The sequence below is a fragment of the Crinia signifera genome, chromosome 19 (assembly GCF_055691185.1).
Source record: "Crinia signifera chromosome 19, ASM5569118v1, whole genome shotgun sequence".
Lineage (NCBI taxonomy): Eukaryota > Metazoa > Chordata > Amphibia > Anura > Myobatrachidae > Crinia > Crinia signifera.
The window spans coordinates 93,472,708-93,498,461 of NC_139226.1; the positions used below are offsets into that span (position 1 = coordinate 93,472,708).

Consider the following 25,754-nt stretch of genomic DNA (forward strand, 5'->3'; position numbering starts at 1 on the left):
AGGTGCACCACAGAGCTCCATGAGAAGAGCAGAGGTCCCATTTGGATCTGTGAACCACACAAGTGCTTCTGTACATGCAGGCCCCCATTCAGGGCTTGTAGCCCAGAGGCTGGTGCCTCCATAGCCCAGCGGTGTGCGGTAAGGTTAATGGCTGGTGAGGCACCCGCAACCATTCCTGTCCCCACAACAGGCTTTTGGAGCCAGCCTGGTTCCCAAAATACTGGGGACAAGTTGGGGTGCCCCGTATTTGAAGAACCAGCACCAGGCTCTACTAGCAGGAGGTGTAATGCCATAGCCAGGGGAAACGCTTGGCGGGGTCCCATGGGCCCTAACTAGTCATTCCAGGCCAGGAGTTTTTGAGGAGGTCCCTCCCCCCCAAAATTTAAATTCATACCCCCTCTCCAGGCCACCTTAATCTTGGGCTGAAGCCTGGTGCTATCCCCCCCGCACCCCTGTGTGGTGGGTGTGGGGTTGATAACTGGTTTAAAAAAGATATATTATCCTTAACAGTGGGATTACAAGTCCCAGCATGCCTGCCCCACATGCTGGTACTTGGGAGAACCACAGTTACCAACATGTGGAGCATTAAACGCCCGCTGGTATCTATAGACCCCCCTGTAGAGGAAATAAAAACACAAACTGTTTTAAAAAATATATATTTTATTAAACTGCATCTTCTTTCTTCTTTCCTTTTAATCTCTTTTGCATGGCCGCCGCCACCTGTGACTCCGGCGTCCTCAGGAGCTCTCTGCTCCTTCTCTGCCGTCAGACTCAGTAGCGCACGCAGGGGGGGTTTCTGAGTACGCAGAAAACCCCACATGGGTCTAAGGGCCTAAGCCTGAAAGCTGAGGTTCCCCTCTTTCCATGGGTACAAGAATTTAAAAAATCGGCCCTTGGGAACCGGAGATGTCTGACTTCAAAGCAGTGGTCCCCATCCAAGCCTGTTAATTGCTCTTCCCAGTCAGATATTTCAGGTTCTGTCTGACGTAGAGTTTTTCTGAGGGTATATTCCAAAAGCTGGGACTCTCCCCCTTTGAAAAACACTAGTAGCTTGTCTCTACTGTTCCCAGAACCAGAGATATCAGCCTTCCAGCAGCTGATTACTGCTCCAGCTCCACACACCTGGTATGTAGTGTTATATACTCGTTGGCAGATTGCTCTGCTTCCTGAACTATGATCCCCTAGTCCCCAATTTGGTAGGTGGGATTCTCTAGTTTTTAATTTCATTAAAATCTAAGAAATCTATTTCCGTGAACTGGAGATATCTGCAGTCAAGCAAGCTGTCCTCCCACCAGAAAATTATGAATAATAAGCCCACTCCCCTATACACCCCTCCTCTGCATATTAATCATCCTCTACCACCCTGTAATTTATGTATCAGGGCCCCTTCATTCAGCCCAATGCCCCCTTCTCCCACCCCATCTCCCACCATCTGTGCAGTAAAGGGGTAATTAGTGGAAATTACTGATCCAGGCCCTACATGCAGAGCGTTTGATATAATACCCCCTACCACCCGTGGGACATCAAAGCTTCCCCCACCCCTACCGCTGGAGGATACATTGGTATGCCCAGGGGCCTACACTGCTGTTGATGCCCCTGAGTGTGTATATATATGTGTGTGTATATATATATATATATATATATATTATTTATATACTTTGGTCTATCTATAATACTTGAACTGACCCGGCATATACTGGGTCACCTAAGTGTCCATCTCTGTGCTTTGCTCCGCCCCTCTGGAAACCCCCTTCTGAAAATCCTGCATTTGCCCCTGCGACTGCCTGCCCCCTGTCTCCTGCTGGCAATAACAGCCAGCTCCAGGGGGAAGGGCGATGATGTGGCAAGCTATGATTGGCTGGCCGTAGCCATTTTCGAAATTGGCCAAAAAAATTTGGCGATGCCCGCTACCCCCACCGCCTGCTACCCCCAGTGCTGCTGCCGCACATCTGCCTGCTCATCAAACTTGCAGTCAGACTGACACTGAGCAGCAGGACAGCGGATCAGTCTGTCAGAGTGTGTCTTAATGCAGTCTTAAATGTCAACGTACCACCACTTTATCAAGACATATATAAATATACACACACGCACATATATATGTATGTACTGTATATTGTGTGTGTGTATGTATATCCGATGTACACTGGCTGTCAGGATGCAGGCAATCAGAATATCAACGCCAGCATCCAGAAGGATGCACCCCCCCCAACTCTGCCTTATCTGCAGCCTAACTGTCCCCATCAATGCGCCAACGCCTAAAGCTGGCCCCACATTCTAAATCTAAACTGCCCTTCTAAGTGCTTAAACCTACCCCCAGCCTAACCCTAACCCATCCCCCTAGACAGTGCCCCCTTGTTTTCAGTACCCCACCCAGAGCCATAGTCCAGCAGCAGTTATGAGGTATAATATGTAATGGGCATTATGGTGTAGGGTACAATGTGTATTGGGCATTATGGTGTGTGGCACAATGTGTAATGGGCATTACGGTGTAGGGCACAATGTATAATGGGCATTATGGTGTGTGGCACAATGTGTAATGGGCATTACAGTGTAGGGCACAATGTGTAATAGGCATTATGGTGTGCCACATTGTGTAATGGGCTTTACGGTGTATGGCACAATGTGTAATGGGCATTAATAACGGTGCATGGCACAATGTATAATGGGCATTATGGTGTGTGGCACAATGTGTAATGGGCATAACGGTGTATGGCACAATGTGTAATGGGCATTATGGTGTATAGCAGAATGTGTCTAAGGGGTTCTAGCTGGCGCAATGTCTCCAAGGGGCAGCCAAAAATGATGTGCCTAGGGGCGGCCTGACTTATATATTTACCACTGAAGAGGTGATGTGTCCCATAGCAATCTACCAGATTGTTTCTATCATTTTCTAGCCTGCAAGAGTGAGGTGCAGAGGCGTGAGGAGTCCCCAGTGTCCTCCATCATTACGGATGACACAATATCGTCTGATGACATCACAGATACCACCACCAGTGGCTTCTATTACCTGACAGACCACTCAGATTCCTCATCTGATAACAGTAGCATCAGCTCTGAATCCTCCGATACCAGCAGTGACTCCTCCCCCAGGTGAGTTGCCGGCACAATACGCGCGTCCTCCCTGCTCTGGTTGCTGGGGTAGATTTACAGGTCTCTTGTCTTACACATATGCTGTGATGTAGAAACGGTATCTCCACATCTGCTGCAGCTGGGGCCGCTACACATGTCTACCACACGGAGCGCTGATGGGCTGGTATCCTACTAGTATTACATACATGTATATACAGATGGGGCTTGGCCCATGTTTGCAGGGCTGGCGTTTCTAGCGCCAGCCCCACAATCGCGCCATTCCCACCAGGGGTCCCGAGCGCACGAGACGCTCGCGCGCCCCCTGGCAACGCCGCTTTCCCTGCCGTCGCCGCCCATCGCCGCAGTTACCCCTCGCCGCCTGAGCGCCCCCCTAACCCTGCCAGTCTCCCTGAAGCGGAGACGGGGAGGGACACGCAGCGTCCTCGCCGAGAGACTGGGACACGCGTGCGTGTGAGATGCACGCGCATCCCAGTTCATTGTAGCCCCTGTCCATCGGCGCTCGCCAGCGGGGAGGGGCTGGGGAGCCCCAGCCAAGGATGGAAGGGTCTACATCTGTATCATTATACTAATGAGTATCTATATATATGAAGAGAAATGCTACATCACGCAGCGTTTTTGTCAGCGATCTGAATGATTCTAGATCACTCAGATCGCTCAGCACACAGTGCAGCACAGCGCAGCACAGCGCAGGGTGCTGAGCGATCTGTCACTACGCGATAAACAGGTATACATACAATGTATGTCGACCTTAGGTCAACACATGAAAAAGGTTGACATGCCTAAAGATGACAGGGTCAAAAGATCGACACAATCATTAGGTTGGCATTGTGAAGGTCGACCGGCAAAAATGGGGTTTTCACAACTTTTTGTCCCGAGTGTCGACACAGTCAACATGGACACAAAAAAAGAGTGCACCGCGTCTTCTCGCGTGCATCAGGGCAGTATTAAATTCTCCCTCCAAGCCCTAGTGGATGGTAGGGAATGAACTACCTACTGCCTGTCGGCACATGTCGCCTCAAATATAGGTCCTGTCGACCTTAGGCATGTCGACCTTTTTCATGTGTCTTCAGTGGTCGACCCAATGTATGGAAACCTTAATAGTGTTGACCTAATGACCATATACACATACCTCCCAACTGTCCCGCTCACCGCGGGAACGTCCCGATATTCGGGGACGTTCCCGCGCCCCGCCCAGGGCCGCCAGGTCCCGCGGTGGGGGGGGACAGTTGGGAGCCCCCCAGCCTGCCAAGAATAGACGCTGTAAACATGCGCCCAGCGTCTATTCAGCGCCGACGAGCGGCGAAAACGGGGGCGTGGCTGGAGTTCGCGTCATCCCGTGAGGCCGCGCCCCTTTTTCTCGAGGCCACGCCCCCAAAAGTTGGGAGATATGATAGACCAGTGATGACTAGATTTATACTGCATGCAATATCTACATCTCCCAGCGATAGCAATACACGGGGCCACACATCACTATCGCTATGGGCCCTACACATATGGGCCCTACTTCATTTCTATGCGATCTAGTCAGATCACTTAGAAAATAGGCCACAATCGCTCGGTGTGTAGCCCTATTAGAGGGATCTCACATCACTGTACACTGGGCTTCCTGTATGGGACCTTCCTTGTCATGTCACACCCACAGCATCAGCGCTCTTATTGGTCCAAAGAGGAATCACACAGATAAATGTAGTCAGTAAGGGCCAGTAACATGGTGCAGGCGCCAGATAGCAGCAGGCCAGGGAATAATGAGATGACTTGTACATGGAAAACGTTTGTGTCTTTACAATAACAGTCACTGATCAACGTTTTTTTTAATAGGACGGTCGTCTACATCAAGCCTGTATCCGTTGGCTTCCTCTGCCAGTACGAGGAGGACGGGATGCCCAGGGTGGACATTTAATGAAGATCCTGGACATCGGACTCACTGAGTCCTTAATATAACATCTCTCATCCCATAACCTGGGAAATTGTTTATCGTTAATGTTTGACTTGTGTCACTGTTATTATATTGCAGCAAACTAAATCATTACAGTTTGTGCAAGTTTGTTAAAGCCAGTCCTGTTGATGGCTCATCCCCCTACTTAAGCCAGTCCTGTTGACGGCTCATCCCCCTACCTAAGCCAGTCCCGTTGACGGCTCATCCCTCTACCCATACCTGTCCCGTTGACGGGTAATCCCCCTACCCCCAATCTCTGTCTTCACAACTCCCTCTCTCCATATCCAGCAAGTCTGAAGCATCATTTTGCTTACACTTTCTGGGGAGTAATTTGGTCGCTGAGCGGCCTCTATATGAATCTGTTGTTGTCAACAATAAAAAGCAAGACGAGCCAATCAGTGTCTGATGTGTTATTTCCCACTAATGTGACTGTTTCCCATTGTACTACTGTACTGGTCCGACCCATATTCACGTGTTCACCCTTTGAGTGCCAAGTGAATTTGTCAAAATAGGTGTAGAAATTACCAAGCAAACATTTCTATCATCATAATGACCTGTAATTTTTGCCTTATTTAGGAAACATATTTTTTTTTACGCAACATTTTTTATTTGAATCTATATAACAAATGTGAGTGACGCTGGTATTTTTAAAGGATATTTTGCACATCTCTCACAGAGATGTTGGCACCCAAATGGTTAAATAGCTGTGATAATGTAATGTGTAATGACAAGTATATGGTAGGTCGGTGCAGTACTGTGGGCTATAAGGATCTGTGCAGCTATACCATATTTGTCTATTTTCCAGAAAACAGGCTGTGTGGCACCATTGGGACGTAAAAGGGGTGTGATGGGGGTGTGACCTGTGCAAACACATCATCTTAGCCACGCCCCCTGCTATCAGTATAATATGCATTACAGTTTTGCTACAAGGACACTGTCTATTTAAGGGCAGGAGAAAAAATATATATATCTTTTATTTTAAAAAAAGGTCACTTCAGCAGTCAAGGATTTTCAGCAGCCGTGCGTATTCTGATATGAATAATGTATGTATTTATAGGTATATGTCACAGGGACGCTGCACAGATGCCCCTGCAGATGGCTGGTAATAACCGGCATAATGATTTCTGGGATTGAGATTCTTGTTTATTAAATATACATGAAACATGTGAGTCTTTGGACACCTTATCAAGCCAAGAACGGATCAATTATTGTCTAAGATGAGACACAGAACATTATAATACAGTTTATATCTACATTCATGGCCCCCATCAGGGGGAGCGCTGACAGTTCAGCCCGGTCACGGTAAAATTAGGGGGCGTGGACAATTTCAGGAGGCGTGGCCAGGCCACCCACACACAGGGAGAAAAAGGGGACAGGCTGCTGCTTCCTCTCCCCCGTCAAGCACACAGCACTGACCTGCTGGGGTGGAGAGAGAGGCTTCCCTGTTACTTCTCTCTCACTCTCTACAATGGTGGAGTGGAACCCGGCCCCCTCTTGGCGCCACTGTCAGTGTGTGTGTGTGTGTGTGGGGGGGGGGGGGGGGGGGGGGGTGGTTTGCCAGGACTGTAGTCCCTGCCCCTGACAGAAAGGGGGCCCTGGACTGGAATCTAGGCCTTGCCTATTATGTCGATCTTGGACCCCACCATTTTTCTTGATTCAGAAGTAAGGCTTTTACAGTTCCAGCATGTTAGTAGGCACAAGCTAATTACCCAAATAAGTGTGACAGAGTCAGAATGTTCCTTTTTTATGGAAGCCCCTTTACCATCAAGTATACAGTATCTAATGAATATTGGGCCTAATTCAGGATGGATCACTAATTAGAGAATTGGCAATCCGGTCAATTGTCGAAGGACTGCGCATGCATTGTGCATGCCTGGCTGCAATTTGTGAATAAATATCTGTGTGCATTGATGTCAGAGTAGCCGCAGTCTGATTGACAGGAAGCCGGCGCCTAGTAGATGAAACATGGTGGTTTCTGGGTGTCTTTGGGCCCAGGCATATTTTGGGTGGGTACGAGACTTACTTAGATGGAAAAAACTGTTTAATAGCGTAGTATATGCGAACAGATCTTGGGAAATTTCGATATTTGTGATGCGTTCGGGCAACTGCTTTTTCTCTCATTAGCATTCCATGCTGAATTAGGCCCATTATACACTGTTTTGTATCATAGTTATAATAACAAACAATTATAATGGATAATTCTGTACAGGGCAAGTTGTAGGTATGTAGTATCATAAAGGAATAAAGATAAATAGATAAAAAGAATAGTTACAATCTCCAAATATACTGCCAATACTAGTGACTACAATACAAAGAGCGTCCTAGTGACTGCCATACAATACAAAGAGTATCCCCTTAGTCAACATACAATACAGATGGCTTCCCAGTGACTGCCATACAATCCAATGACAATCTTATTAGAGATGAGCGGGTCCGGATTCCCGAGATCCGTCAGATCCGAATATCGGGGATCCGGGCCAGATCCGAGCCGGCTCGGGAGTTCCCGCCTGAATTCCGGACCAATAACGAGGCCGAACGTCATCATCGCGCTGTCGGATTCTCGCGGGAGCGGGATCTTATAAAAGACGCACGCGCGCCCCGCCATCTTCACTCCAATCTTGGAGAGGGAAGAGGGTGATTGGGAAGCTCCGTGTGCTCCGTGCTGTGCTCTGTGCCATGTGCTCCGTGACCTGACCTGTGCCCTCACTGCCCTGTGCTGTGCTCCGTGCTGTGCTCCGTGACCTGCCCTCACTGCCCTGTGCTGTGCTCTGTGCCATGTGCTCCGTGCTGTGCTCTGTGACCTGCCCTCACTGCCCTGTGTTGTAGACTTGTGGCCTGAGCCCTGTAGTGTGATTTAACTAACTAGGTGCTGCAGTGCTCACACGCAGGGGCTGCAGTGTCCACTGTCCAGGGGCTGTCCTGTGGCCCTTGCCCTGTTGTGATTTATTGAGCCCTAAGCCCTGTGTTGTGATTAATTTTATTTAGCCCTGAACCCTGTGTTTTTTTTGTGATTTAACTAACTAACTCAGTGCTGCAGTGCTCACACGCAGGGGCTGCAGTGCTGCTGAGTAGTACACTGTGTACAGGGGCAGCATTAAGGGGCTGTGTCCAGTGTGACGGCCTATATCTTATCCATTGTCCAGTGTCACGAGTCACTCACGACATATATCCTGTGTCCTGTCCTGTGTGACGACTGACGACATATCCTGTGTCCAGTGTGACGATATATATCCTGTGTCCAGCGTGACATATATCCATTGTCCAGTGTGATGACATATATCCTGTGTCCAGTGTGACGACATATGTCCAGTGTGACGACATATATCCTGTGTCCAGTGTGACGACATATATCCTGTGTCCAGTGTGACGACATATATCCTGTGTCCAGTGTGACGACATATATCCAGTGGCCAGTGTGACGACAATATATCCTGTGTCCAGTGTCACAAGTCACAACATATATCCTGTGTCCAGTGTGACATGTAATGTGTGCCGGCATATATCCTGTGTCCAGCGTGACATATATCCATTGTCCAGTGTGACGACATATATCCTATGTCCACTGTGACGACATATATCCTGTGTCCAGTGTGACGACATATATCCTGTGTCCAGTGTGACGACATATATCCTGTGTCCAATGTGACGACATATATCCTGTGTCCAGCGTGACATATATCCATTGTCCAGTGTGACGATATATATCCAGTGTCCAGTGTGACGGCTGTGTCCAGTGTACAGGAGCTGTGTCCAGGGGCGGTGTCCAGAGGCTGTGTCCAGTGTGACGGCTGTGTCCAGTGTACAGGAGCTAAGTCCAGAGGCTGTGTCCATTGTTCAGGGGCTGTGTCCAGTGTGACGGCTGTGTCCAGTGTACAGGAGCTGTGTCCAGGGTGACGGGCTGTGTCCAGTGTCCAGGGGCAGTGTCGAGGGGCTGTGTCCAGGGGCAGTGTCCAGTGTCCAAGTGGCTGTGTCCAGTGTGACAGGCTGTGTCCAGTGTAAAGTAAGAAAAATAAATAAAAGTAATATATAAAATAAAAACACATTTTTGGAGGATGATGGAGGAGGAAATGGTGGGAGATCAGCAACCTGATAGAAGTGCTGAAGCTGCTACCACCAGTCATGACAAGGCCGATACTTCTTTGTATTTTTTGCTCTTTGGAGCATTTCTCTTTTTTTGGGATAGTTTATTAAACTGCCACCCTATCTGCCCCTGGAGTGGCGCTCTGCTTCCAAGATGTGCCAGGTTGGAATTGTAAGGTCCACATGTATGTGATGCCCACTGCTGTCGTTTAGCTTAGTCATCCAGCTACCTCGGTATACACTTTTGGCCCAACTACAGTAAATGAAAACAATTTTGTGAGCTGTGAAGTGATCAAAATTGACTAGAAATGAGTGGAAACTAATGTTATTGAGGTCAATAATACTTTAGGGGCAAAAACAGGCCCAAATTCTGTTATTTTAGCCATTTTTAGCATTTTTTCATAAAAATCCAGATCCAAAACCAAAACCAAAACCCACAAGGGTGGTTTTGTCAAAACCAATCCAGATCCAAAACACGAAGGGAGATCCAGATCCAAAACCAAAACCCGAAAAAGTGTCCGCCGCATATCTCTACTTATTATATAAAACCCTCTGCAATATCATGTCCTGCAGCAGAATAAATGAATACTTTCCGGAAGGAACGTGCCGCACCAGTGCCAGGTCAGGGGCCTAATTCAGAACTTGGCAACTGTGAAACCTGAGAGCGAGGGAGCAATCCTTTCATCCATTGCACCAGAGAAGCCAATAGATTTATTAGACAATTCCCCCTAAATGGATAGAGGGTTAGACAGATAAAGGTGAAATGCTTTCATAAATCTAAAATGCTACTGGGACAGTAATAACCATTTGAGCTGTATCTGAGCGTGGCCTGCAGCAACTTCCTCGCTTAATGAGATCTGAAGGCCTCCGGTGGTTTGAGGGGAGCAGACAGGTAGATCAAAAATCTATCACAGTGATGGAAAACCTTTGGGCCTCTCTCAGCGGCGAGAGCGAACCGCATCCTTAGCTTGTGTCATGTTTACACACAACGCACACTTGTGTCAGGGGGGAAGCCGCAGCTTGTTAGGACATGAGCGGGCACTCGTGGAGAGAGCCTCCAACAGCTTCCAAACCAATTTACTCAGGCGGCTGCCAGACTTGTGTTTTACCAATTATCTCCAGTGTCCTCAGGCCATGATATTTGACATGTGAAATATACTTCTCGGTGCGCAGTAAAATGTACGCTGCATTGTTAAATGAAACATTTATGTCTGGGGGAAAGAACAAAAAAAAAAAAATCAACCACATCAAGGTAACGAAGCCAAAGGTTGCTAATTAGAAATAAATACTAGATACCTGTATATACCAAAAAGCGAATTGTACCAGATTCATATTTTCAGATATATTCATAGAATTCTGAGGATATAATTTCTGTTAAGATGTCATTCTACATTGAGAAGAGGGGGGATTACCGGTACCTGAATCTCACCCAAAGCATTATATACCGTACTGGTTAAAATTCCATCAAAATTACAGCTTCTGTAATGTACTTTCACTTTGAGCTGTGACAGTTTTTACTTTCCGCTGTGACAGTTTTTAGCCTACAAACTCTCCACTCTATCCCAGCCCCTATTTGCTCCTACCTCCAATATCTGTATTCATAGCTCCCTCTCTCCATATCCAGCAAGTTTAAAACAGATCAGTGTCCCTGCAAAAATTGCTTTCAATTTCTGTTATGACATTTTTTTTATCACACAAAAGAGTAATTTGGTCTGTCGAGTGGCCCCTAGTGGTCACTGGCGGTACATCATAGAGGTGATAGATATACTGTATATATATATATATATATATATATATATATATATATATATATATATATATATATATATATATATATATATATATATTGCCTGGTTTCCGGGCAGTGTCTAAGCACTACACAAACTGATCCTGGAATCCCTGCAATTTGGGGCCTAAATCCCGGGATCTAGCTAAACCTGATCCCAGGATTGGCCACCCTAATACTTTGTAGTGCATTTTGTAGACCACATCAGTTGACATGTATACCACTAGCTAAGCCCACACAAAGCAAATGCTTCGAAAGCTAGCCTGCTAACCTTGTGATTGCGTCTGTGGGAAATAGAAAAAAAGAGATGCATTTTTACTCACTGCCAGCCAATGGCAGTGTTTCGGTTACACACGCGCACAGATATATATCTATATATATATATATATATATATATATATATATAAAAAAGATAGTTGTGTACAGTACATGTGTACTTTTTGACATTACATATTTGACCTGCGAGAGTTCCCATATAAATTTTAGCATCCTCCCCTCTGAAATTCCTGCAGTTGCCCCTAGGCAGACCTTGCTGATACAGTTCTGACAGCCGCGCTGAGCTGAGCTGAACAGCAGTTTCTTTGTGTTTGCCAAAACATGCTCTGCTGTAGTTATTACTTGTGTCAATCAGTAGTGGATTTACACATGAAATTATCCAGAAGAAACTCAGCAACATACACAATAATCATCATTTCATCTGAATGTTACATTACAAATATGGCACTTGATGACGAATCTGTTGTAATAGGTTATATATTGGTAGTACAGAAGGGAAGAACACCGCTCCTCCATGGTTGCCCCCACTGAACCCACCTGACAGTTTTAGGGTAGATGCAGTTGGTACATACAACTTCTGCTACCTCATTGGGACTCTTTGTGTCCACTTCTGTTTAAGGCAGGCATAGTCAAACTGTGGCCCTCCAGCTGTTGTGAAACTACACATCCCAGAATGCCTTGCTATAGTTTTAGCATTCCTTAATAGAAAAACTGCTGCAAGGCATGATGGGACTGGTAATTTCCATAGTTTGGCTATGCCTGGATTAAGAAGCTTTTATGTAAATGGGTGAATATTCTAGATTTTTTTTCTTTTAAATCATAACCAATGCAAATAGTTCTAAGTACATATTTTTTTAGCATCTTCCTTTCTTAGCAATAATTTCTGATAGCTGCAACAGGTTACATTTGGATCTTTTCAGTCAATTCAACTTAAAAATAAAAAGGCCACAAAAGAGGACTGGTGTGCAGGTGAGATGCTGTAGAGTCTAAATGGAGACCGCCTCCCACTGCGCCATTCTGTCATGACTGCAAGCCATCGTATTTACTTTCTGGCCACAGACTGAAGTAACTACTCAGAGAGGAAGGGGGAGGAGCCAATCATTTCTAGATTCACATTACCCGTCCTACCTTAAAGCTGACATAGCAGCAACTAGCCCCAGTAATAACTAGAGATATGCGGCGGGCACTTTTTCGAGTTTTGGTTTTGGATCTGGATCTCCCTTCGGGTTTTGGATCTGGATTGGTTTTGGCAAAACCACCCTTGCGGGTTTTGGTTTTGGATCTGGATTTTTTTGGAAAAATGCTAAAAATTGCTAAAATAATAGATTTCGGGCCTGTTTTTGCCCCTAAAGTGTTATTAAGCTCAATAACATTGGTTTCCACTCATTTCTAGACAATTTTGATCACTTCACAGCTCACAAAATCGTTTTCATTTACTGTAGTAGGGCCATAAGGTTATCCCGAGGTAGCTGGATGACTAAGCTAGGCGACAGCAGTGGGCATCACATACATGTGGACCTTACACTTCCAACCTGGCACATGTTGGAAGCAGAGCAGCACTACAGGGGCAGACAGGGTGGCAGTTTAATAACCCCCCCCCCCCCCCCGCTCCTCTGTTAGAACCTCCACACAAGTACCAAGAGCCCAATGTGGATTGATTTTGCAGTTTGGCATGTGCAGCCAAGGAGCAGTGGGTGTTTGGTGCAGCATTGACTGTGTCTGCAAGGTAGTATCTGTTTGGATCCGTTTAATATCCAACAAGACCCCTATCTGGCGTGAGGTCACGTGGTTTGTGAACGCTGGGAGCATTACAAGTTACCTCCTTATCCAGTTTGATTAGACTGGCTAGGCGTGCGTTCCATTTACTCCCTCACCACTTCACCACTTTACATGTGTTCCTCCCGAAGCCACGCACTTGGTCTAGTACGCTGACCATCAGCAGCTGTTGGGACTTCTTCTTCCCAAACATTTATCAATCCATCCATACTATCCCAAAAGGAGGATAAATACTCTGGATGTCACTGATGACATATATTCTTCCCCAATAGAGAAGGACCGATCTTCGTTCAAAGCTATACTAGTAGCTACGCTCCTCTGGTAGAAGTTCCAATCAAGTACCAAAACCCCTGTTTGGCTTGATTGTGCACTCTTCCTCGTGTTCAGCCAAGGAGCAGTGGGCGTTTCGTGCAGCACTTATTTAGTCTGCAAGGTAGTATCTGATTAGATCAGTTTAATATCTAACAAGACCCCTATCTGGCGTGAGGTCACGTGGTTTCTGAACGCTGGGAGCATTACCAGTTGCCTCCTCATCCATCACCTAATGGGTGGAGGGGGGTGGGGTAATTGGTGGCAGGGGTGGGGTAATTGGTGGCCTCCACCTCTCTAGGACCCCAGGTTAGGAGATCCCTATATAGTCTACCCTTATAGACCGCTATCTAGGTAGTAGGGTCAATTTGTCTGCAACATCTGTCACCCAATTCACCGCTAAGGTTAATTTGTTTGAGCTGGCTGGCTAGGTGTGTTTTCCCTTACCACCCTCACCACTTCACCAAATCACGTGTGTTCCTCCCGAAGCCACGCACTCGGTCTAGGAATGGATAAGACCATGGATGTCCCTGAGGACATGTTTTCATCCATTATGGATGGGGGTGGAGAGTGAATCACCCATCTCCCCACCATTCATCCATCAAAGATTAAAAAATTTATGATGCTACAAAGAGCCAACAAATGACGCAGAAAGAGGTGCAAGAAAAAGATTTGCTGGGGCCCTCCCACCCAGCCATCCATCCGGGACATCCCATCCAAAAAAAGAAGTACGATAGGAATGGATAAGACCATGGATGTCCATGAGGACATATTTTCATCCATAATGGATGATGTGGAGAGAAAAAATCACCCATCTCCCCTCCATTCATCCATCAAAGATTTATAAATTTAGGACGCTACAACAGTCAACAAAACGACGCAGAAAGCGGTGCAAGATGACATTGTCCTTGGGCCCTCCCACCCACCCTTATGTTGTATACAGGACATGCACAGTTTAACAAACCAATCATTTCAGCAACAGGGACTTCAGCGGCAGGGACTGTCAACTGTGGCTAAAATGATTGGTTTGTTTGGGCCCCCACGAAAAATAAATGGCAATGGGCATTGCACAAACTGGCTTTACAAGATGTCATCCTTAGCATCAGATTCCTCAGCCTCATCCTCTTCTTCACACACAATTAATTCGTCGTCGCTGGAATCAACCAATACAGGAGGACTGTGTGTATTAGGAGGAACTAAGTGCTGGTGAATGGAGGTCAAGTTCGTTGAATTTGAAATTCATTTTTATGAACATCATCTTCTCCACGTTTTGTGGAAGTAACCTCCTACGCTGATCGCTAACAAGGTTCCCAGCTGCGCTGAAGACTCTCTCAGAATATACACTGGAGGGTGGACAACTTAAGTAAAGCAAAGCCAGTTTGTGCAAAGGACGCCACATTGCCTTTTTTTCTTGCCAATAATGGAATGGACAATCTGACATACCTATATCGATGCTATCGGCAAAGTAGTCATCCACCATTCTTTCAATTGTGATAGCATCATAGTCAGTAGCAGTCGACATGTCCATTATGCTAGGAAGCTCCTTCAGTCCGAAAATTTAGCTTTTTCCTCGCAACCCCAGTGGTAGAAATTGAAGGAGAAGTGGTGTGCCTGCCACTTTCCGCTTCAACTGACAAATTTTGGAGCAAGAGGTCTTTGCACCTCTGCAGATTTGTTCCCATTGGTAACAAAGACACAATGTAAGACTTAAACCTAGGATCCAGTATTGTCGCCAAAATATAATGATCTAATTGTAAGAGATCGACGACCCTTGGATCCTTGCTAAGTGAACTAATAGCGTGATCCACTAGTCCTACATATTTAGCAGATTCACTCTGCTTTAACTCCTCCTTCAATTTCGCCAACTGCTTTTGCAAAAGGCCTATCAAGGGAATGACCTGGCTGAAGCTGGCAGTGTCAGAACTAACTTCGCGTGTAGCAGCCTCAAAGGGCTGCAGGATCTTGCACACCACGGAAATTATTCTCCACTGAGCTTGACTCAGGTGCATTCCCGTTCCTCTCCCTATGTCATAGGTCGAGGTGTAGGTTTGGATGGCCTTTTGCTGCTCCTCCATCCACTAATGCATATAGAGGGTGGAATTCCACCTCGTGACCACCTCTTGCTTCAGCTGGTGGCTGGGCAAATTTAGCTTTTCTTGCAAGTCTTGCAATCTCCTGCACGCACTTGCAGAATGGCGAAAATGTCCACAAATTTTCCGAACAACTGACAACATCTCTTGAACACCCATGTCCTTTTTCAAGAAATGGTGCACCACCAAATTTACTGTGTGAGCAAAACATGGGACATGTTGGAATTCGCCCACATGTAATGCACTCACAATATTGGAAGCATTGTCGGATACCACAAATCCCGAGGAGAGTCCAAGTGGGGTAAGCCATTGCGCAATGACTTCCCGTAGTTTTTCTAGGAGGTTTTCCGCTGTGTGCCTTTTACTGAAACCGGTGATACACAGTGTAGCCTGCCTCTGAATAGCAATGGGAGATGATGTTGCTGCTGCTGCTGTTGGTGCTGCTGCTGAAGGCAATACATCCACCCAGTGAGCAGTCACAGACATGTAGTCTTTTGTTTGCCCTGTTCCACTTGTCCATATATCCGTGGTTAAGTGGACAGTGGGTACAGAGGCATTTTTAAGGACAGTAACAACTCTTTTTTTAATGTCCGTGTACAGTCTGGGTATTGCCTTCCTGGAGAAGTGGAACCTAGATGGAATTTGGTAACGGGGACACAGGATCTCTAGCAACTGGGTAAAACCCACAGAATTAATTGCGGATACTGGATGCACGTCTATTACCAACATAGTTGTTATGGCGTCAGTAATACGCTGTGCAACGGGGTGACTGCTGGCATACGTCATCCCCCTTTTGATTGACTTACAGTCAGTTGCTTGGCTAAGTGATCAGGACTAGCATTCCTGGTCCCCTTCCTGGAAGCAGCAGCACCAGCACCAGCAGCAGAAGCAGAAGCAACAGGTGTAGCTGTTAAGGATGCTTCTGAGGAATCCAGGATAGGAGAGGATTCAGTCAGGATCATGACATTGGGTGCAGGACTACTTCCCAATCCCATAATCTCTGAGGATGGGGATGATGCAGGTGTTTGAGGAGATTTCAGGACCTTGGATTTAACAGAGAAAGGGGAGCAGGACGGTGACGCCTGGCGGGCTGCTACATGTTTGTTCACAGTTTCTTTTGACAAAAACTTCTGATGGATGCGTTGCAAATGACGTAACAGTGAGGAGGTCCCAAGGTGCTGCACGTCCTTACCTCTACTTACAATAGCTTTGCAAACGCTACACACGGCTTGACAGTTGTTGTTGTCCGGATTTTGGGTAGAAATAATTCCATACATACGAGGTGGATTTTTTGGTCTTTTGCCCTGGCATGACAATGGGCTTTTCCACACCCCGGACAACAATTGTCTCCGTCGGTGCCTTAAAACAAACAACATCATCCTCAACATCGTCATCATCCGCATCCCTCTGTGTGCCAGCTTCACCATCAGAATCCACATCCTCATCCAATTCCTCAGAAGTATCCTCAATAACCAGGTCAAAATCTTGACTGGGGATGCTCTTGCACACACTTGCAGAGGGCATGCAAATGGTGGAATGAACCTCCTCTTCACAAACAGTATTTGAAAGGGCTGGCTCACATATGGCATCCGCGGACACACTTAGACTCTCCTCTGGGATTTGTGACATTTGTGAACTCGCCTTTGTCTTAAAAACTTTCATTCTTTTTTTTGTAGTAGCAGAAGGGCTACCATCATTCTTCTGAGATGCTGTACCATCAGTCAGAAACAAAGGCCAAGGCCGTAGCCTTTCCTTCCCACTGCGTGTGGTGAACGGCATATTGCCAATTTTATTTTTCTCCGCACATGATTTTTTTTTTATGGACCATTGTAAAATGAGATTTCTGCTTTGCTTTTACATGGCCTCTAGGCCTTTGACCATCGGCCTTGCCATCATGAATCTGACTGGTGGTAGCAGCTTCAGAAGTTCTATCAGGTTGCTGATCTCCCACTATTTCCTCCTCCATCATCCTCCCCCAAAAATTTTTTAATTCTTTTATTTATTTTTCTTATATTTTACACTGGACACAGCCTGTGACACTGGACACTGCCCCTGGTCACTGGACACTGCCCCTGGACACAGCCCGTTACACTGGATATATGTCGTCACACTGGACACAGGATATATGTCGTCACACTGGACACTGGATATATGTCGTCACACTGGACACTGAATACATGTCGTCACACTGGACACTGAATACATGTCGTCACACTGGATATATGTCGTCACACTGGACACTGGATATATGTCGTCACACTGGACACAGGATATATGTCGTCACACTGGACACAGGATATATGTCGTCACACTGGACAGAGGATATATGTCGTCACACTGGACGCAGGATATATGTCGTCACACTGGACGCAGGATATATGTCGTCACACTGGACACTGGATATATGTCGTCACAGTGGACACAGGATATATGTCGTCACAGTGGACACAGGATATATGTTGTGACTTGTGACACTGGACACAGGATATATTGTCGTCACACTGGCCACTGGATATATGTCGTCCCACTGGCCACTGGATATATGTCGTCCCACTGGACACTGGATATATGTCGTCCCACTGGACACTGGATATATGTCGTCCCACTGGACACTGGATATATGTCGTCCCACTGGACACTGGATATATGTCGTCCCACTGGACACAGGATATATGTCGTCACACAGGACACAGGATATATGTCGTGAGTGACTCGTGACACTGGACAATGGATAAGATATAGGCCATCACACTGGACACAGCCCCTTGTATTACTGCAGCCCCTGTACACAGGATATATGTTGTGACTTGTGACACTGGACACAGGATATATTGTCGTCACACTGGACACTGGATAGATGTCGTCACACTGGACACAGGATATATGTCGTCACACTGGACACAGGATATATGTCGTCACACAGGACACAGGATATATGTCGTGAGTGACTCGTGACACTAGACAATGGATAAGATATAGGCCATCACACTGGACACAGCCCCTTGTATTACTGCAGCCCCTGTACACAGTGTACTACTCAGCAGCACTGCAGCCCCTGCGTGTGAGCACTGCAGCACTGAGTTAGTTAGTTAAATCACAAAAAACACAGGGTTCAGGGCTAAATAAATCACAACACAGGGCTTAGGGCTAAATAAATCACAACAGGGCATGGGCCACAGGACAGCCCCTGGACAGTGGACACTGCAGCCCCTGCGTGTGAGCACTGCAGCACCTAGTTAATTAAATCACACTACAGGGCTCAGGCCTATTACCAGTCACTGACTCTCAATACAAGTCTACAACACAGGGCAGTGAGGGCACAGGGCAGGTCACGGAGCACAGCACAGCACAGGGCAGTGAGGGCACAGGGCTGGTCACGGAGCACAGCACGGAGCACATGGCACGAAGCACAGCACAGGGCAGTGAGGGCACAGGACAGGACACGGAGCAAAGCACAGCACGGAGCACATGGCACAGGGCACAGAGCACAGCACAGGGCACACGGAGCTTCCCAATCACCCTCTTCCCTCTCCAAGATTGGAGTGAAGATGGCGGGGCCCGCGTGCATCTTTTATAAGATCCCGCTCCCGCGAGAATCCGACAGCGCGATGACGACGTTCGGCCTCGTTATTGGTCCGGAATTCAGGCGGGATCTGACGGATCTCGGGGATCCGGACCCGCTCATCTCTAGTAATAACTGAACTGAACTATATATCATATTTTGCAGCATATATCATCACAAAATAACTGTAAGGATGATGTCCGGTAACTATATGTATGTAAAATGAAACCATCAATAAAGATCAGTCCGTTTATACTGCGTGTATTATCCAGGTAACCACACACCAACAGTGCATCATTGTATTGCCCTCTGATAGGCTGACATCCTCTCTTGTTCAAACTTGCCTTGGTTATTGAAATCCCTCCGTCTGTTTAACCTTGTTCCATACATTAGATGTAATGACAGATTTAAAAGGAGCGCCTAATATTTTCCTTGCAACTGCCATTCAGCCCGCGATAGCCGAGACGTGGGATTTGTAAGAAGCCAGTTGACATTGATTCCATCCAATGAGCCGTTACATCTCGACTTAGATTTTTATAGACCTGATTACATTTGGCATATCCATCAATATAAGCGGCACCCTGTCTCCATGCGCTCTGTGGCGCACATTCAGCAATGTATCTAGAACAAATAACATCCAATTGACCTTCTGGATGTGAGTCTTATTACAGCCTAACTATTATGGCACGCTGGAAAAATCAACCAGTAACGAGCTCGTTGAGATGACATAAGAAGGAGACCATGGCTTAGGGAAACTGGTGCACGCCGGAAAAAAAGGTGTTAAAGCTTATAATGCCTGATATATAATGGGCTTTCCCTGGTACAGTAAGTGAATGAAATCACAATTTCAAACACCTAGGGAGATTTATCAAATCTTGGTGATAAAGTGGAGAACTTGCTCGCAACAACCAATCAGCTTCTAGCATAGCCTGTAAAATTACAGAACCTGATGGGCAGAAATTGGTACAACTCAGAAAGGGGGTGAGGTCACAGGATGGGGGCGTGGTCATGCCTCCTTTCCTATACTTTCAATGTACTAGAGTTGGAGGGTAGTGCTTGATCTGTTGGGTCAGAGCTATAACACATCAGGTCACTGCGACACTGTGCAGCCGTGCTGCTTGCCTTGCACAGAGAAAGTCATAGTGCAGGGGTGGGGAACCTCAGGCCCGGGTCTCAGTGGCCCTCCCACCCGTCCGGCGGCTTTGCTGGGAGTCAAGTACAGCGGAATTCTCGTGAGAGGTTGGTAGTTCTCGCGAGATTCTCTTAAATCAGCAGCAGCTGGAGGCTGTCAGTCCTATTCAGCGGCAGCCGCTGGAGCGTGCATGAATTTTGGTACTTGTTTCCTAGCAGGGCAAGTGGGCTATTCTGCGTAGTGAAATCACATCGCATCGCATGGCTTTTGTGCCTTGTGATGTGTGCGATGTGATCTCAGTAGTTAATTTAGTTAATTTGTTCACTGAACCCTGAGTGTAATCGCATCGCAGATGAGATGAGATCTCAGTAGTTCATATGGTAAAACACCTAAAACAGCACCACTCTCCACGTCACCCCGCAGCATGGCGAGCGCAGCGGAACGCATCCTCCGACCTTTTCATACCCCCACTATCCACATCGGCGTGGAGTTGACTTTATATAGTGTGGCGAGCGCAGCAAGCCACCAAGCCCAAGGTCAGGCAAGCGCAGCGAGGCCCGCGAGGGTACGCGGATTACTTTGTATTACGCGTGCACTCGCCATGCTTCAGGCTCAGTGGCTCGCTGTGCTCGCCACACTATATAAAATCAACTCCACGCCGACGTGGATAGAGGGGGTATGAAAAAGTCGGAGGATGCGTTCCGCCGCCCCTCGTTGGGCTCGCCACGCTTCGGGATGACGTGGAGAGTGGTGCTGTTTTAGGTGTTTTACCATATGAACTACTGAGATCTCACCACATCTCACGCCACAAAAAAGGGCCATGCGATGCGATTTCACTCAGGGTGCAGTGAATAAATTAACTACTGAGCATACATAGAAAATCTGGGTGCCCTACTAGGAAACTAGTACCGACATTTTTACATGTGTCCCCCAAAGGATTTTTTTCCCCATACAAATGGCCCTTGGCACAAAAAAGGTTCCCCAACCCTGTCATAGTGCAGTGCACCGCCACCACTGCTGTTGCAGCCACCCCCCACCTTTGAAGTGCGGGGAGCCTGGAAACGCTTCCCCTTTGTGGGCAGCTTGCTGGCTGCAGCTCTTTGCATAGATGCACCCCACGTCTGCCAACATTTTTGTGTCCCAATGTGCTGATAGTGCTATTAAGGCATTACACCTTACCTGCCCTGACCATGTTCCCCCACCCGGCGCCGGTGCTGCTTTCCCTCCACACAGCCGCCAATATACACCTCTGTGCTTTGTGATTGGCCTGCGGCACTTACCCCCGTGAGGCACCTTGGGAGCTGTAGTCCTGTCAGTCGTCTACCCCTCAAGCTACCCAGGAAGCAGATGTAGGAAACTACATCTCCCAGAGTCCCCTTGGCCTCCTCGGGGGGAGGAAGCGCACCGCGTGTGTCAAGTGCAATGTCTTAAAAACAGAAAAACAATCTGTACAGGGGGTTTTAGCCAGTACAGTCTGGTAAAAAACGGTACAGTTGGAGGGTATGCGATTGGTTGGTACTTTATCTCTCTCTCTTTCTAAATCTCCCCTCTAACTTGAAAAGCCCTGCGTCGCATGCTCCAATGTAAATATTAAAAGTATAAATGAGAAGAACCTAACAAAATAAACTTAAAGTTATTAGATATTAAAATGAAATACGAGATCTGACTGACAGTAGTAATGAGCCAAGTTAACTATAATTTACAAATAATAATTAAATAGACTGAAAGAAGCCTTTTTCTCTGCAGCACTAATTAATTCCAATGTATTACAGCACAATAAATCAGAAACAATAAAAACAACATTACTATTAAAACTACCGGCTTAATAACAGATACCGTTATCAGTCTTCCGCAGCACCTACTAATGTATTAATTATCTCCCTCTAGCGCACCAAGGAAGTCATAAATAAGTGTTTAATATGAGCTGCCGCTAAGCGCGCTGAGTGCGTTACCTTCACTCGCTGCATTATCATCTGTACGAGTGATCACTCCCAGACAGGGAGAATTTATGGGTTCGGCAAGAAAGTGGAGAGAGCATAGGTAATATCCATCAAACAGGTTTGTATGACAATAATAATCTAGAGGGTTTTTTAAAATATTAGAAAAAATTGTTTTACAGTACTTGTTATTTGTTGTCTTTTTTTTACTTCGTTAAGCAATTTTGTGTTAATTTGTTGTATTTACTTTATGAGTTTTATATAATCGGCTTTTTTGCAATTTTACATATGAATTCGCCAAAAAAAATGACAGATTTAGAGACACATAAGAATTACAAGATTAACAATTAGCAAATCTATTCCTCATATAGAAAGGTTCTTGCAGTCATGATTTTGGTATAACTTTATTTGTCATGGATTATTAGATATCTCTGCTTCAGGGAGATGGGCGGGGTTAGGGGGGGGGACGAGGAGAGTGGCGGGGACTGGCGGTGAGCTCCATAGGCTGGCAAGCCGACCGCCAGACCCCCTCCATCTGTACAAACCCCATTGCTCATCCCTTCCAATAGTGTTACACTCATATAAAAGCCACACTTCTAACACCCAATGGACATCTACAGCTATATAATGCCCCATACCTCCAGCCCACCAGTGTTAGAACACTGCTAAATAATAGCCCATCCCTCATACCACCCAGTAGAATTACAGAGCTATATTATGGGGATGCAGTCAATTTACCAACAGTCAAAACACTGACATGTTTAAAATGTCAAATGGTCAAAGTGCCGACACAGTCCGAATGCAGTAATTTAAAATGTCAACAAATGTCTTGTTCTTACTTCACGATCCAAGTGGGCATAAAGTAAGTCTATATCAGGTTGCAGAGTGCAGCGAGGCACCGTGTCCGAATCATGGCGAGCGGATGCGGTACTTAATAAATCACATAAAAAATTATGACTTTTTAACATGTCGACATTTTAAATGTCGGCATTTGGACCCTGTCGACATAATGAATGTCGGCATTTTGAACATGTTGGTATTAAGACTGTCTGCCAGTGGTTATCACAGGGTCCAGCAGCCCTTTCCATGACAAACCCATTTGCCTTTGTATATAGTAAGTGTAACAAAGTCATAGCAAACAAACCATAGTTGGTGATGTGAAGATTTATTTTTTAGCAAAGTTAAAAGGGAAAAACCAAACCACCCTGAATTTGAATCCGATCTTATGGCAAGGGCTACACACATAGCAAATCTGCAGCCAGTGCGACTCGCAGGCACTGCGCATTGCATCAGACCTGCTGTCAAATCCATGCGATTTTGATGCTTTTTATGCGATTATTGACACAATTGCATAAAAAGCGTCCAAAAGTGACCCAGATCAGAGCTGAACATGTTTTACATTCTTAATGATCATTCCACAGCTACTAGAGTTTGGACATTGAAACGTGATACATTATTTTAACCCCTTCACGACATTTGACGTATATATACGTCATGGCCGGGAAGTACTTCCCGACACATGACGTATATATACGTCATGACTTTAAACTGTCACTGCGTCTCGAGACGCAGTGACAGAGGGACGATGTCTGCTGTCCCTGACAGCAGACATGTCCCTGCATGCCCAGGGGGGGCTGCGATGCCGCCCCCCCGTCGGCGATCGCTGTGATTGGCTGTTCAGTGTGAACAGCCATTCACAGCGTTTTCCTGTGTTACCAGCGAATCAGACGCTCGGTAACACAGGTGTCAATCACCGCCGGGCGTCAGGGGGCATGAGGGGGTCATCGGTGACGATGACACCTCACCCCACCCTCACCCCACCTGCCCCCAAGGCTGTGATTGGTCCGTGGGACCCACGGACCAATCACAGCCAAGGCGCGACATTTAAACTAACGGTGACTGCGCTGCAGACGCCATTCCGGTCTGGAATAGCGTGCAGAACGGTCACCGTGCCTGTCTGCCGTGATACCGACCTGATCCTTGCCTAATACTTACCTGAACCTTGCAAATACCTTACCTGATCACTTGATCACTGCTTGTAGCGTGCTGGACGCTTCCTGGATCTGACTTCCTGAGACTTCCTGCTGCTGCTGCAGTGTGATAGAGAGATAGAGAGATAGAGAGAGAGATAGAGAGAGATAGAGAGATAGTGACAGAGAGAGCTATATTTTGTGTCTGCTACCCCCCCTTTTTGGGGGTGCAGGGGTTTTATTTTATATATATAACTGTCAGTGCTGCTGCAGTGTCATAGAGTGATAGATAGTGATAGATAGTGAGAGATAGTGAGAGATAGAGAGAGATAGTGACAGAGAGTGATAGAGAGTGATAGAGAGTGTATATTTTGTGTCTGCTACCCCCCCTTTTTGGGGGTGCAGGGGTTTAAATAACTGTCAGTGCTGCTGCTGCAGTGTCATACAGTGATAGATAGTGATAGATAGTGATAGATAGTGAGAGGTAGAGAGATAGAGAGATTTGTGTCTGCTACCCCCCCTTTTTGGGGGTGCAGGGGTTTTATTTTATATATATAACTGTCAGTGCTGCTGCAGTGTCATAGAGTGATAGATAGTGATAGATAGTGAGAGATAGAGAGAGATAGTGACAGAGAGTGATAGAGAGTGTATATTTTGTGTCTGCTACCCCCGCCTTTTGTGCTGATCACTATATCTGAGGTGATCAGCAACTTTTTGGGGGCGCAGAGGTTTTTTTTTTTATATATACCTGTCAGTTGCTGCCAGTTGCACTGTCAGTTGCACCAAAGGTTGTGCACCTGCTGCCCCTCACTGGTAATCAGTGTCGCATCACTGATCACCTTTTTTTTTTTTGTGGGTGCTGTGTGGTCTTTTTTTAATTTTTTTTTTACACACACTGTGATTTTGTGGGTGTCCTGTGGCCACTGTGCGCTGATCAGTGACGTACATCACTGATCAGCTTTTTCGGCACAGGGTTGATCTATTTTTTTTTTTTTTTTATCAAATTCCTGTTGCCTTTGAGCGCTGTTCAGTGACGGACGTTACTGACCAACATCTGTGCTCAATTTTTGGCGCAGGACCTTTTTTTTTGTTTTTTTAACCCCTTCAATTTTTTTTTTTAACCCCTTCAATTTTTTTTTTTTTAACCCCTTCAATTTTTTTTTTTTTTTTGTATAAAGTATTTTTTTTTTCTGCACTACATACACACTACATACCCCCCGGGTTGAAATAAAGTTTGTACCCCCCCCCTACACTATACACGTGTTGAAACATTTCACTACCAGTAACACAAAAATAAAAATGGCATCCCAAATGTCATCCCAAATGTCATCCCAGTCATCCAGAAGAATGTATTCAGTGGAGGAGGCATATGCCATGCTTGCCTCTGACTCTGACACAGCCAGTGATGCAAGCGGGGAATTTGAAGGATTCGTCTTAAGCTCCTCTTCCTCCTCCGGTGATGAGGGACCCCCTCAAAGACGCCCCCGTAGATCAGCTGAGACCCCCCCCCCCAATAATTGATCTAGTATGGACCCCACCACCAGACAATTTTGAGCCCCAGGTTCCTGAGTTTTTGGCCATGCCAGGAATCCAATTTGATTCCACAGGTCTCAGAGAAATTGACTTTTTCAAATTATTTTTCTCTGATGATTTTATAAATTTAATGGTGGACCAAACTAATTTATATGCCCAGCAGTTTATTGCTCAAAACCCCACGTCATCATTTGCTAGGTGGACCCCTGTAGATGCAGTAGAGATGATGACGTTTTGGGGTCTGGTGCTTCATATGGGCATAGTAAAAAAGCCACAA

The 25,754-nt window shown here is 46.3% G+C and overlaps 1 protein-coding gene and 1 long non-coding RNA gene across 3 annotated transcripts in view; one reads left to right on the forward strand and one right to left on the reverse strand.

Moving 5' to 3' along the window:
• LOC146041908 (uncharacterized) overlaps positions 1 to 5,412 on the forward strand; it is a 30,944-nt gene extending 25,532 nt beyond the window's left edge. The window contains exons 3-4 of the long non-coding RNA XR_014463660.1: positions 2,895 to 3,090; positions 4,909 to 5,412. This is a non-coding gene — a long non-coding RNA (uncharacterized LOC146041908). The remainder of the gene's footprint in view (positions 1 to 2,894; positions 3,091 to 4,908) is intronic.
• The window catches only part of MEGF6 (multiple EGF like domains 6), a 372,940-nt gene that overhangs the window by 179,555 nt on the left and 167,631 nt on the right, over positions 1 to 25,754 (reverse strand). The gene's annotated exons all lie outside the window — the stretch shown is intronic.